The 11,181-nt window shown below is 42.1% G+C and overlaps 1 protein-coding gene across 2 annotated transcripts in view; it reads right to left on the bottom strand.

The window, feature by feature from the left end:
* The window catches only part of SLC31A1 (solute carrier family 31 member 1), a 45,348-nt gene extending 34,173 nt beyond the window's left edge, over positions 1-11,175 (bottom strand). The window contains exons 1-2 of one of the 2 annotated variants that reach the window (XM_045296621.1): positions 11,068-11,175; positions 2,709-2,751 (exon numbers count right to left, since the gene is read on the bottom strand). The gene's annotated coding sequence lies outside the window, so the exon portion shown is untranslated. The remainder of the gene's footprint in view (positions 1-2,708; positions 2,752-11,067) is intronic. The other variant, XM_004712530.3, reaches the window with a different exon arrangement.
* Between the last annotated feature and the right edge of the window lie 6 nt (positions 11,176-11,181).

Below are 11,181 nucleotides of genomic sequence, written 5' to 3'. Positions count from 1 at the left end.
GAGGGAGGGGGAAAATGAGGAGCTGATGCCAGGGGCTTAGGTGGAGAGCAAATGTTTTGAGAATGATGAGGGCAATGAATGTACAAATGTCCTTTACACAATTGATGTATGTATGGATTGTGATGAGTTGTATAAGCCCCTAATAAAACGATAAAAAAACCCTGCTCATCTTTGGGATTTCAAAGAGGTCTTTTTATCTACTATGTTAGTAAAATCTGTGAGATGATGGGAAATTATTTATTTTCTGTAATTTTATTTTTCTAGTCATTTGTGAAATATAGCGATTGAACTGCCAGGAAGACAGATTTCAAAAGTGTTCTGTTTTGCTGAGACAAATATAGAAAAAAAATTCCCCGTGTGAAGAAATTGCTGGATGTAGTTCCAACATGTTAATGAAATGAGGATTTGCTGCCAACTGAGCATTTCCGAGTCTGCCTCTAACCATTAACCACTCTTCTTACAATTGGAAGTCCAGTTTCAGGTCTTGCGTTGCCACCAAAACACAAGCTAAGGAGCAAGTTGTGGGTAGAAATAATATTCGCCTTTCTTTGTTATGGCAGCTCTCCAAGTGCACAGAAGATCATGGAGTATTGTCTAACTGGTAGAACTGTACTTACTGGTTGCGGGCCCCTGGGCAAATTGCTTAACGTCTCTGTGCTTCAGATGCAAAAAGGGGATAATAAAAGTAACCTAAATGGTCTTAAGAATTATAATTAGGAGTCTGAGGTACTAGCATAGTGGTTAAGAAGACAGGTTAGTTTCTTCTAAAATATGGCTGACAATGGCATCTACCTCATGACAGTGTACATTTAAGCACTTAATCTACATACAGTAATTCTTTGATACCTGTTCAATGTTACTATTTCTTAATCTACTATTCTCGCTAAACTTGGAAGAGATACTTTGTGAATGGCACATGTATAATTCCCCAAATTCTTTGATTTGTCCTACACAAATACTCCATTGCTAACTCATTTTCTTAACCTCTGCAGCTCTCAATTGGGGTTTTTCAGGGATACGTGAGTGAATCCTCTCCCTTAACTTCACAGGCGAGGTTCTCCATTACTTATGTTGAAGCATGCTGTTAGTATCATGTTTACTTTAAAATGACTCAAAAAGTGTCTGACTGCCCCCCCTCTACTTTCTATTTTGAAGGATGCCTTTTCGTCTTTATTATTTCTGTATCAATTTCATTAGAACTTAGGAAAAGAAAGGTGATGTACTTAAAATCCCATCTTGAAATGGAAATGAGAGCCATTATTTGTTTTTGTCTATATTATTTCTTGTACATTCTAATTTGTTAAGGGGTTGCCATGACTTGGAATAAATTCAATAGCAACTAACAGCAACAACAGACATAGGGTAGTCACTCATCTAAACTATAACACAGTACCTTGCATTTCTGAGACAATACTGAATGAAAATTTTTTTTACATTGAAAAAAATCATTTATTGGGGGCTACACTGAATGAAATTTTTATGGCTAGACTTTAGAAAGCTCACAGACCTTTTACAGGCTGTCCAAATAGCAGACCAAAAAGGGGCCCAGTGAGGCATCTAGCTGGCACCTAAGTAGCAATTACTATTCTTGGGAATCATGAATTATGGCACTGAAGAAAGTTTATATTTGGGAAGCTGGGGAGAATCTACGGTAGCTACATAACTAGGCTTTATAATCCTGTCATCTATAACTTACAGATGTAGTCCAAAGTGGGCCTGTTATCAGCGCTAACTCACAGACAGACTACTAGTGCTGAAAGCATGGGCTATAGACAAGTTTCCTTATTCTAAAATCAGAAAAACCAAGACTAGTTCATTGCTACTTACAAATGTACAACTTTATTCATTTATAAATCTAAGTTCATATTCATCTAATATTCACGTTGATCTTTATGATTTCATACACACAAACTAAGATATGAGGTTGAAGAGATACCTGTTTATTTTGAGCTACCTATTTGGATGTTGTTTCTATTGAGTATGGCTATAGCTACACTAACACTATAGCTCTCACTACTGTGTTACTAAATACATAAGCTCCCAAGTTTTTAGTGTAACACAAAGAATGTAGTGGGAATCACAAGGAAGCAACACATACTCCTCTACAAGTTAATTTACTTTTTTGTCCCTGCCCAAACCATATCAAGTGTTCTAGGGGTGGGCTGAAGGGCATGTCATGGCTGTGCAAGGAAAAGGAAGGATATGGAATCAAAGAGGCTATCAAAGCAGAGATGAGATCACTTTGACCTCAAATCCATTTAACATGTATTTACTAATGATCCTTTACTCCAGGGGCTATAAGAAACTCAAAGATGAAGAAAATGGAGGCTCTAGCTTAAACCTGCGTGGTCTTACAAATGAAGATGAAGGAGGTTAAGGAAGGGGAGGAAGGATGATTGGTAAGGATGGTTAATAAGGAATGAGGTCTGGAAGAAATTGACACAATTATTGATAGTTTCCAGACCTTCTAAAAGATGAGTGACTGTTATGGTGTCACCGACCTTACAAAGCCATCATACACTCCACAGCCACCCAAATAACCCAGGGCAGATAGTGCATATAACCAGACAGATATCAGTGAGTACAGTATAATAGGTTTGCAATTCTTTCTGGCCTTGGGTTTATAATTCTGTCAAAAACAGTTAGGCTACAGAGTGCCTTGTTATTGGTCTGTAATTACCATGCAAAAATAAGTGACTTTGGCTTACCAAGGGGATTGGTTAGTCAGTGGAGGTCTGGTGGAAGAATACCCTGAAATGGACAAAGAATAATTTACATAAGTATAAGAGCCAATTCCTCAGAGGTTGAGGGGACCTTACTACCCAAGGTCCCTGTACTGAGACTCTCCTAGATCTTGTAGAGAGTGCTACTTAAGCCAGCAAGCAAAGGCAACCACAATAAGAACCCAGTGACACAGAAAAGGTAGGAGCAGTATGAGTGGCAGGAACCAGTACAACCAGAGTGAGAGAGCTGAGCAGCTTTAGGCAGGAGGCTTGCTGGCAGTAGGGTGCCCCTGGGCATTTGTTGGTGCAGTTAAAGAGCTCTAACATTTGTCTGAGCATGGTAGAGGCTGAGAGAAGACCCACCAGTGGGCAGAGCCTGCTGCATAGTCAAGCGAAAGGCTGCCTACAGAAGCTGAGGGTTGTCTTGGTTAGAAGCTGTCTTGACTGACATTGTATCCTGTCTTCTGCTACTTCTGAGTTGATCCTCATCCCGGGTTACTTCCTTAATAAACCATATCATTGTGAGTATGGCCGTGAGTTCTGTGTGTCATGGGGAGGACGAGTGTCAGAAATGGTAAAAGAAAGAGCTGGAGAGAGTAGGTACAGCTGACCTCCACCTCACAGGACTCAGCTCTGGGCTTACTCCTCTATCAATTCTCTCTCCTTGTGAAGTTAGACGGGTATGAAGCTACTGGGTTGTTGCTAGGCTTTCTTTGCTATGTTTCCATTTTCATTCCCAACACAGATTGTGATAAACAGCAAATCCCCCAAACTCTGCAAGTACTAGTAAAAGTACTTGCATCTTCTTTGCTCTGAATTTATAATATCCACTTTGTAATTTAAATTTTAAGAAATACCATACACAGAAGCAGTAAAAAAAAAATCTCTAGGATTGTGATAAAGGTGACTTTAGTCAAGTCTGTAACTCAACATAATTTTGGTGCAGTTATCTATGTTTGGCCCTACATAAGACTTAAACTCTAACTATAGAGATGAAAAGAAATGAAAATATTTCCAAGAAAACAACACCTGCTCATCCCTCTTACTACTTATTCACTTGCAAATAAAGTCTCATACAGTATCAGAACTAGAAGTGTTTAGTTAGCACGTAACGATGCACATAATCTTTGACCCAGCAAGTCTACTTTTAAATACTATCCTACAGACATGCTGGCATATATACTATACATACAAAAATCATTCATCATACAATTGTCTGTAATAGTAAAACATTGAAACTACAACCCAAATGTAGTATATTTCCACACAATAGAATACTCTGCAGCCATAAACAAGAAGTAGGATGTTCTATATGGATTGACACCATGGCTGCAGCAGTGGGATCAAGCAGAGGAAGAATTGTGAGGATGGCGCTGGGCCGGACGGTGTTTCCTTCTGTGCAGTTGTGACTAGGGTTGCTAGGGTTGGAACTGACGCACTGGCACCTAACAATAACACAGACAACCCATCTGTCAGTGTGTCATACCATGGCAGCTAACGCTTTGCTGTGTTACTGAAAGCTATGCCACTGGCATCTCACAGACCAGCAGGGTCACCCAGCGGGGACAGGTTTCAGAGGAGCTTCTGGACTACAAGAGACTAGAAAGAAAGACCTAGGTATTGCCTTCTAAAAATTAGCCAAAGAAAACCTACAGATCACAGGAAATCACTGTCAGACTTGTCTGCTTCGGACATGTCATCGAGAAGGACTCATGGTTAGAGGAGGGCATCAAGGTTGGTGAGAGGAAAGCAAGGGTGAAGGAGACTCTATGTGAGATAGATGGGTGCAAGAGCCCCAGTGGGCTTGAACGTACTGGTAATCATGAGGATGACACAAGAGCAGGCAATGTTTGTTCTATTGTACAGAAGGTCACGAGGGGTGGGAGTCCACTCGATGGTAGCAATCCATCTATACTGACAGAGAATGATATCCGAGGTCTATTAAGAAATGAAAAAAGCAATGTGCTAAACATGGTGCACTGTATGCTGTCATTTCTTTAGAAAAGGGGGGAGGGCGAGCAGACATATTTCTCATAGACACGGAGGGTGTGAGTGGTGGAATGGCAAGCATGAGAGTGGCTTCTAGTAGGTGAGTTGGTCAGATGTAAGGAAGAGCAGAAGGAACATTTATCCCTAAAGATTTTGGTGTACCTTTTGAACTGCAAATCATGTGAATGTTTCCTATTAAAAATAAATGTAGGAATTAAGAAAAAAAATATGAAATCTAGCTCCTCATTTTACAAAGGGGAAACTGAGGCCCATGCTGTTGAGTAACTAGTATACTCTTTAGTTAATTGAACCATGACATTCTTTTTTTTTTGAAATCATAACATTCTTATGTAAGGCTTCCATAACACTATAGTCTAGGAGATGCAGTTAAGTGCAAGGCTACTAATGGAGAGGCTCCTGCTTCAAATCCACCCTGTGATGCCTATGGAGTGCAGTTCTACTTTGAAACATATGGGGTCCCTATGGAACTGTCTCAATGGTAAACAGCTTTTTGTTCGTGCTTTTCTTTTGCTCTTCAATCGTAGGCTAACCATTTACCTTCTCCCTACTAGTCCACATGATTTGCTGCAAAGCAGCTAGGTGCGAGGGGTTTCTAGGCTTCACATATCCTGTTTTGGTGGCAAATAATATAAAAGCTCTTATTTCTCTTGCCTGCTCCCCTCTTTCTGTACAAAGAAGATCAAGTGTACAACTACATTCTTCACACAGGCATTTAGAAAAGCTTTTATTTGTTTAGTCCAAATAGGACAACTCAAATTTGATATGTCAAACAAACAAACTGAAAAGGCCTTTCAGTTATGCAATGACACAAAGGCCTAAGTCCAACAGGGAGTGGATCTCCCATCTACTACACTCCATTTCTCTGAAATCTTTTGTTGCTGGCTAAGCCACATCCTAGAATAAAGCAATCACAAGATGCACCCTTTCATTCTCTTCTGGCGGGATCCTTTGCTGGTATTTATACACTGCCAGTCTGCTAACTATGAGTGTTTTAGTATGAATTTAATATGAATTATGTTAAGCATATTTAATATAAAGTGATATAGAGTGATAGAGTGGAAAGAGTCCCTGAGTAGGCATCAAAGGCTCTGAGTTCACTCTAGCTACACACTAGTCATGTGACATTAAGCAAACCATCTAAATCAGTATTTCTCAAAGTGAGTCTGAGATAATAAAGGGGTGGTGGTGTTGTTGGATGGGTGCAAAAGCAGATACCAATATTTTATCCTGGATTATAAACTACAGTACAAAAGATTTTGATAGCTGGAGGGTGCTGAGTAATTTTTTTCTAAAATGGGGACAATAGGCCAAACACATTTGGGAACTAGTGATCTGAATCCCGTAAGGACTTCATTTACTCATTTGCAAAACAGATGTAAAAATACCTACTTTGTCAATCTCACCAGGTTGTGAGGCTCAAAAAAGATAATATATATCAAAGTATTTTTTTTCCAAAGTATTTTCTAATCATAAAGTAATAGATAAGATATTATAATACCATGTTTGTTTATTAGATGAGGAAATTAATCCCTGAAAGGAGATGTCTAAATCACAAACAGGATTCACTTTCATGTCACCTAAACTATACAGTCTGATTTAAGGAGTGTTTGTGATGCAGTGTGATCAGCATTGAGCTGCTAACCAAAAGTAGGCGGTTTGAAACCACCAGCTGCTCCACAATAGAAAGATGACGCAGTCAGCTCCTGTACAGATTCACAACCCTGGCATGTGGCTGCTATGATTCGTACTTGATGGCACCTAACAACACAGCCTGATGCAAAGACCACTGGCTAGTCAGAATCTTATATATTGGCAACGCAATTCTGTAACTGCCTTCTTGTTATAATCCCAGGCAGAAAGGTCTTCCTTGTTCAAACCTTCCTTTAATCATATAGGATTTCAATGCTGTTAGATTGCCTGGGAATAATACTGAGAATTAATTTAGTATGGGATAGAAATTAGAAACATTTTAACTGTTTTTTTTCATTCAATAAAATAAATCCAATTAATTATATTATATAACAAAACAGGAAATTGTGTCCCACTCAAACATTAATTAACAAGGTATAATCCAATGAAGTACATTGTATTATGTGATACCTAGTCTGTTCTGTTTCACAGTGAGCCTGTAGGACAGAATGCAATAGAGTTTCCAAGACCGTCATCTTTATAAAAGCAGATTGCCACATTTTTCTCCTTTTGTTTAACAGTTGAGCTCTTAACCACTGTGCCACCAGGGTTCCTTAAAAGTCTATTAAGTGAATAAATACGAACATGAGAAAAGCTCTTAATTGCTTCAGATAAGAGTTTTTTGGAAGGAAATACACAAATAAGTACAATAGAAAATGCACTACGAGAAGGATTATGGCCTAGGTTGTGTAGATGCTGGTAAAAGGTTAGCAGCGGACAAAAGGATGGGAAATGTGGGAGCAGTAGTAGCATTCTTCTTTCTTCCATTTAAAAAGTTCGATTACTAGTGCTCTACACTAGCAGTGTTCTACACTGCTTCAAAATTACCTAAGTACTTAGCATAGTATTGTAATAGCTCTACTATCGACCTAGAAAAAGACTCAACTTGATTAATAAAAGTCTTCCAATACTTCACTGGTTGACTGAGTTTTGTTCTCTTCATGCATTTCCCCCAGATGCTTTCTCATTATTTATTTTTGCAATGCAGACTTCCATCTCCTTATGCTGTATTACATAATATCCCAGCCTACAAAAGCTGACTGTATACAAAAGCTTAGGGCCATTGTGTAAAGGGAAAGAGGTAGGGTGGACCCTTCTCAACCCCTTCCTTCTCGGCAGGGCTTTGCATTCCTACGGATGGGCCACTCCTCGGGCATGGGGATGTTACTTAAATCATGAAACTGTATCACCCAGAGCAAAGAACTTCAAAAGTGCTTCCTTCCCAGGCCCTACTATAAGCTTTTTAATTTTTTATAAACGTTTAATTTTAATGAAAGCGCCAGACTTTTGATGACTTGTCAGATTTAGAAATTACCGAAAATTTATTATTCGCTAACTACTGAAAATATATTATTATGCTAAGAGTTGCATGTGGGAGTGGAGGCATCAGAAACCTTTCTACTCCCCAACTCTCCCAAGCATGCCTGGCTTGAAAACCTTGACCGCACAGCAGTTAGCTGGGTACTGTTCAGTTACCTTGCCAGTAGGGTATACTTTACTTGCTTTTCCAGTGGTGATTATCTTTTTCTTCTGGGTACGAACAGGATAGCCAAGTGGGAAACAACTCACTGCCCCTGAGTCAATTCTGACTCATGGCTGACATTGTAAGACAGAGTAGAACTGCCCCTCTGGGTTTCAGAGTAGAAAGGCGCATCTTTTCCCCTTGGAGCGGCTGGTTTGAACTGCTAAACTTGAGGTTAACAGCCCAATTTGTAACCACTACACCATCATGGTTCCTTAAGTTAGAAACAAGAGGGAGAGATACAGATATAAAAATCAGAGGTTTATAAGACTAGTCACATGGAGTGAGGAAGTCTTGCTTTTTACTTCGTACTCCGAAATCATTTGGATCTTTAAACATCAATAAGGAGCCCAGGCTCCTTATTGGGCTGCTAATCACAAGGATTAGTGGTTTAAACCCGCCAAGCTGTTCTTTTAGAGAAAGGTGAGGCTTTTCTGCTCATGTAAAGATGTATAGCCTCAGAAATCCAAAGGGACAGTTCTACTCTGTTCTATAGTGTTGCTATGAGTTGGAAGTGACTCAGGGGTGAGTTTTGGGCAATGCCACCTTAGAATAAAAAAAAAAAAATCTACCTCCTATTGAGAGGAGCCCTGGTGGCATAGTGGTTATACACTGTGCTGTCATCCTCAAAGAACTCAGTTCAAAACCACCAGCCACTCTGTGGGAAAAAGATGGGGCTTTCAACTCCTCCAAACAGTTACAGTCTCAGAAACTCACAGGGGGCAGTGCTACTCTTTCCTACAGGGCTGAGTCGGCATCAAACTAAATGGCAATGAGCTTTGTATTATTTGTCTGTTTTTCTTGAGCTAAGTACAACTTGTCACCTTGGTCTGGGCCTAGGTGAAAGGCAACTTGTGTAAAGTTTATCTTAAATTCTCAATGTAAAACACCAAATCCAGAAGATACAGAGAAACAAATTTCAATGTTGTAGAAACATCCTTGGTAAAAAAGATCCTCATTCAAAGGATGGAGATAAAGGCTCAGATGCTCCCTTAGAATTTTCGTTTAAGCGCAGTACTCAGAGGTTTCCATGTGGACCAATGTTGGGGAAGAGAGGTTAGAATGGCTATATCAGTTATCCAATTTCTTTCTTCTCCCCTGAGGGGTAGCCCAGTTCACATTCTAACCAGACCTGCTACCCCAGTGGTTAGATTCCAGTCCCCTCACGGTTTTAACACAGCCTCTACTGCTTTAGCCATCTGAATCTGCACAACAAACACAAGAAGCAAACCAATAGTCGTATTCCTCAGCTGAACTGAGAAACAATTTGCTTATAGTTACATAGATATATTACCTGAGGACTTCAGAACGTTGATGGAGAATGGAAAAAAAGATAATGGATTTTTCCATCAACTTAAAAAAACAACAACAACACCCCCCTGTATTTCTAGCTATGCTATGGTCCCTCTCTCTTCCCCTAAAACTTTAGACAACAGTAAAACCACCTTCAACCAACAAAAGAGACAAAGCAACCTAGGCCATTCCCAACAGGTCCACAGGGTTGTTTGTTTTTTTCCTTTTCTGGAAGCTACCTATCAAAGGCAAGTGCCATTGCTGGGCCCTCTGGGTCCTGTGTCCACAAATGCTGACACGGAACTAAGGAATAAGGGAACAAGGATGCGTCCCATTATTCAATCTAAGAAAGAATTGAAAAGGACCTATTCTAGGTCATGGCCTCTGGGTGGCACAAGCAGTTTACGATTGCCTATAAACTAAAAGTTGTTAGTTCAAACTCTTCAAGTGGAACCATTGACAAAAGCCTGGTGATCCCATTCTGTACAGACCATACCCAGGAGCAAATCGACTGTGTGACACATCCTGGTTATCCCAAATCAGAATCAAACTTTAGGTTGAATAATGGGTCAGGAGTCCCTAGGCAGTGCCAATGGTTAAGGTGCTCCATTGCTAAACAAAAGGTTACAGGTTCAAGTCTACCCAGAGGTGCCTCAGAAGAAAGGCCTGGTGATTCAATGAAAACAAAATCTGTCATCGAAAACTCTGTGGAACCCAGTTCTACTCTGACCGCCATAGGGTCACCACGAGTTGGCACTGACTTGACAGCAGCTTTTGTGTTTGTAATATGACACAGGAGGCACCCAGGTGATACAATGGTCCCTGCCACTTGCGGCATTGCTAGAGGTACAAAGTTTCCTGGTAAAGAGCTCTAACGACTTCACTGCCATTTCAAACCACCCAATTAAAACCTTCATTCAGGTACTGGGCACCGGCAGTAGAAGCAGCCCTGAGGAAAAGAGCTCTAGTGAGAAACTCCAGGGAAATGGACGCTACTGCGGGACACCATCTACTACACCACGGTGGCGCTTGGTCAGGCCCACTAGGAGAAGGTTCCAAAAACTGAGGCAGGTTAACCAAAGAAATGCCTTCTGTGAGCACCCGGGAAGAAGCGGCGATGGGATCCAGGGATGCTGATTTAGGACTATTGCAAGAAGACAGGCGAACCCCATGCCAAGGTTGGGGCTTCTCGGAAGTTTCTCGGAGCCCTCCGGCTCCACCGCACCTCCCGTGCCAGTGAATTACAGGGACACTAGGCTGGCGGCCACGACTTCCCTGGTGGGGCACACCAGGCTAGCGTAACCTCTCCACGGGACTCCACGGGGGCCGGGAGGACTCCCCGTTCCTCACTTCGCTAAACCCTGATTCAGGGCCTAGGGGTCCTGCCCCGTTCTGCCCTTGACTCCCATTCTAACTTCGGGCCAGTCCCCCCGTTGACCAGCGCTCAGGAAACCCTGGGATGGGGGCGGGTCTAGGTCCGAGTTCGATGACCTCTGAGGTCTCAGAGGCTCTGGACCACCCGGTACGGGCAAGCAAGCACTGGGCAAAAAGGCCGCTGAACACACCGCGAGGTGGGAGAGAGTGGGCAAGGGGATCACCGGGCGCGGCGTATGCACGGGGAAACTGAGGGAGCGAGCACCCGGCCCCAAGGTCATTCCACTTGCATTACTGCAGGGCTCTCGCCCGGAGCTCAGGTCTCCAAGCGGCCAGCCCCGGGCCCTTTCCCCTTTCGGCGAGCCGAGGAGGGTGCTGAGGGAGGGGGTCCTGTCCTGGAGGGTAAAGGGCAGTGTCCCCGCCGGGGCTGCGAAAGGTGGGGGAGGGAGGCTTTACCTTCTCCGGTCCAGCGCGCCCCTTGCGCCTCTTCACAGAACCTTAGCCCGCACGCCGCGACGACTCCTCAGAAGCCCCTCTAATTCTGTCGAGCGCGACGTGTCCACGACCGCC

The sequence above is a fragment of the Echinops telfairi genome, unplaced genomic scaffold (genome assembly GCF_000313985.2).
Source record: "Echinops telfairi isolate 266 unplaced genomic scaffold, ASM31398v2 ScPeMD7_7410;HRSCAF=8448, whole genome shotgun sequence".
Classification (NCBI taxonomy): Eukaryota; Metazoa; Chordata; class Mammalia; order Afrosoricida; family Tenrecidae; genus Echinops; species Echinops telfairi.
The sequence above is the reverse complement of the archived record's forward strand: the minus strand, read 5'-3'. Positions and strand labels throughout refer to the sequence as shown.